Raw genomic sequence first — 3,874 nt, forward strand, 5'->3', positions numbered from 1 at the left:
AGAAAAAAGAAGTGGACATGCCATGAGGGAAAGCCTTGTGGCCCAGGCCTCACAGTAGGAGGACAAACCCAGGAGGGCTGCCTGGAGCCAGAGGCAAGCCCTGAGCCATTCTCCTGAGAGGCCCTCAGGTATAGTGAGTGGCGGTGGTGAGGGCCTTAGGAGGGTTATAGCCCAACCGGGCCCCAGCCCACCCTGGAGTCTCACCCTTTCCTTGCGGCTCAAAGACCTTTGGAAGGGGAGGAGAAACCCAAAATGTAGTAGAATCTGCTGGGTAGTACAAGCTTGTATCAGGGCTGGAAGGCCCTCCCAGGCAGTATTTCATAGGTGAAAGCCAGGGCCTTGCCCTCTGTGGTGGCACTTTTGAAGAACCATGACCGGAGGAAGATGTGGCTGCCTGCCACCAAAGTCTACCTACAGTCCTGGTCACGTCTTCCAGGTTGGTCCTGGCCACCTGGCCCACCCCACTGACCAGGCTTCTGGGTCCCCCTTCGTCCTGCCAGCCTGGTGGCCGGAGGGCGGGCGCTGCCTGCCCGGCTGTGGACAGCACACTGACCTCTCACCTGGAAGTTGTGGGGTCTTGGGTGCCTGGGGAGGGGTGGGTACCACGTGCCCTGGCAGGGTCTGGCTCGGGGCCCCGTAGCTCCCGCTCTCACCAGGGTGCTGCCAGCTCGGGTGAGGTGCCTGGGTCACACTCCCACCAGCACCTCCCTGAGCTGGCCGCGGCCACTGTGAACAGTGTCACTATGTGACCCGGCGCGGCGGGCCGGGAGCCCGTGGGTTGGAGGAAGGGTAGAGGGAGAGCCGGCCAGGGCCACGTGGGCTTGCCAGTGGACTCTCCGGTGAGAAGAGCCGCTTGTCATCATGGATTCATTTGATCTGTGCCTGCGTCCAGTTCAGACTGGGGCACGGATGACAGTTGAATAGTCAGCTCCAGGAGGTGGGGCGAGTGGGGGGGGCGGGTAGGGGGGGAAGGGCAGGGCCAGGTCCTGGCCAGCTTTCACTGTCAGTCGGCCAGGCTCCCCTGGGGGCTGCGTGGGCCTGCTCCTCCCAGGAGCGCTGGGGGCTCACACAGCCCGGGGTACTCCACCTTTGCTGGCCCTGCCCGCAAAGTCCCAGCCCCCCGCACATTGTCGGGACTCCCAGCTGGGCCGCCCCTCGAGGACCCCACAGGGTAGAGTCATTTTCCTCCCAACTACTACGTACAAAATTCCAGGGAGGGGCGCCCTCTGGCCTCACTTCCTGGGGGCTGGGTGCTGTGCTTGGGCAGTGTCCTCCGCCTGGTTTGGACAGGGCTGAGGGGTGGGCAGCCCCGCAGGATGACCTGGAGGCGGCAGACCCCTCAGAGGACCCCTCAGATAGGGCTTGCAGTTGGATCTCCCACTCACGCCAAGCTTGTTAGTCATGCCACGCCCCAGGAGGAAGAAGCAAGGATGAAGGAAATGTCACTCGTTTCCTGAGAAGCCCTCTGTCCAGGAGGAGCAGGATGGAACCTGGCCCGTGGAGGGTGGACCTAGATCCCCCTAGGGCGAGGTGGCAGTAGCTAAAGATGACTAACAGCCGACCCCCAGGATGCCGAGAACATGCAGGTGTGGTAAAACTGACACCTGGGAGCTCCTGCAAAGGCGATGGCCATGCCACCTGCCCCGGATGTATAAGCAAGCACCAGAATGCACCTGCTTGACAGAGGGGAGAAAGCCCTTCCTCAGGCTGATAGGTAGCACCCCGAGAGTGTGTGTGTGTGTGGTAACCCCAGAGGACCCCCACGCCGGTCTACAGGAGAGCCCAGGGGAGCCAAGAGGCCAGTGGGGGAGGGGAGGCAGACCCCAAGCCCCCACATCTTGCTGGGACTGATAAACCACACCCCAGGTGCACCTGCGAGGTAAGGCCCAGAAAAGGCGGAGCGGCAGCCCAGCACCCCGTGGAAGCCAGGAATGTCCCTCCGCTCTGCCTCTTCCAGAGTGCTCTGTTGCTAAATAAACTTCGCGTTGCTTGGCCTGGAGGAGGCTTTGAGTTCTTTCCTGGCCAAGTCAAGAGCTGAGAATCCCTCTGAGCCAGGGAACAGCTGGCTGGCCAGCAGCTGGCTTGACTGGTGTGGAGCCAGGCAGGTGGGATGGAGCTGGGCATGGAGGGGAAGCCCAGCAGCCAGGGTCTGGGCACCTGGAAGTGCAGGGTGGAGGACCTGCAGGAGGGGGCTGCAAGACTTGCCTTGGATGCAGCCCCCACCGGGTTCCTGGCAGTCGGTGTGGTGTGGGAGAGCATTCTCAGGGCACACTTCCTTGCAGGGCACTGCATGCAGACAGGCAAACGCGCACACAGCACCCTCTAGGCCCACCGGCACCATGACCAAGCCTACGCACACGCGGACACGGACACAGGGCACACACACGGCACACAGCCCTGTGAGCAGCACAGACCCAGACAAGCACACAGGGACATGTGCACACGGGAATACGGACTCGCACAGCAACTCAAGGGAGACGCACAGACACGGACACAGGCGGGTCGGACACACACACAGAAGCGTGCGCTCTGGGAAAGAGACAGGCCACATGTCTATACACCACACACGAGACGCGCTCACACCCATCGGGAACATACATCACATGCCCGCGGCCTACAGAGGCACGCTCGCACCCAGGTGTGTGTGAGACGCGGAGACGTGCACCTTCACACACAGCGCACGTGCCACGGCCCTTGGGGGGGGGGGCGTCCCCCAACCAGCTCATCCGCTACCGGTGAGACCCTCCAGCAGGCCCCTGGGGAGGGCCCAGGGCCGGGCGTCGCTGGTGCGGTCACGAAGGGCCAGGTGGTCCAGCCGGAGCTGGCCCCGCCTCAGCAGCCCCCACCTGCCACGGGAGCCCAGCCACGGGAGCCCAGCCACCCGCCCAGCCACGGGAGCCCAGTCACCCGCCCAGCCACCCGCCCAGCCCGAGCACGCGACTTCTGTTCACGAGGAACCCAGCTTCCTTCGGCCCTTTCTGAAACTCTCCAAACCCACTTCGGATGTCCCCTCCCCGGGGCTGGCGGTGCTTCCTCCCCTGGCCGCCTCCAGGGCCTCTGTCCTAGCTGCAGGGGGGGAGCCAGGGACAGAGCCTGCCCTGAGCGAGCAGGGAATGGCTGGTCCGCAGGGCAGCCTGGCGGTGACCCTGGCCGGCCGGTGCGGGCTCCGCCATCCATGGTGGAGGGTGCCAGGGCGTGCCACGCCGGGGAGACTCGGGTGGCCCTGGCTGACTTGCAGAGCCCCCCACAGGTTCAAACTCACACTGACCCACATTCACACGCTTGAGGGTGGGCATTGTACCCCTTGGCTCTGGCCAGCTGGGCCACCCCCTCCCCCAGGCCACCAATGACTCACATCCCCGCCTGCCCCGCCCGCCCGCCAGGCCAGGCGCCCCTTGAGCACACACAGCCTCCTTTCAGCCCCAGGTCTCCAACACTAGCTTAGTCTTCCCTCCGGCGCCTCCCCCTCCCATGAGTGGCCTGCTCTCCCTGCCTGGCAGCTCAGCCTGAGGAGAGGCCGCCCTGAGGCCTCCTTCTCAGCACAGGGCTCCCTGTCTGTCTTCACCCGGCTCCTGTCCAAGCCTGTCCTGAATGGCCGGCCTTTCAGGGCCCAGAGCCTGGCCAGGTGCGTTCTGGGCTGCTCTGCTCCGGCCAGGGCCCAGTGGGAAGTGGGGCCACTGCAGTGTGGCCCCGCCCAGACTCAGCTTCCCACCTCTCAGAATCCCCTCCCACCTAGCTGGAGACGTCCTCACGCCCACACCCTCTTCCTGCCCCTCTGTCTGCTCTGCTGGTGGTGCTGAGCAGCCGCCAGGCCTGGACTATGTCCCCCACTGTGTTCAGGAAACAGCTGAGGCCCAGGGAAAGGCCAGCCAGT

This window comes from Condylura cristata, unplaced genomic scaffold, assembly GCF_000260355.1.
Source record: "Condylura cristata isolate star-nosed mole 26May11 unplaced genomic scaffold, ConCri1.0 scaffold00002, whole genome shotgun sequence".
Lineage (NCBI taxonomy): Eukaryota > Metazoa > Chordata > Mammalia > Eulipotyphla > Talpidae > Condylura > Condylura cristata.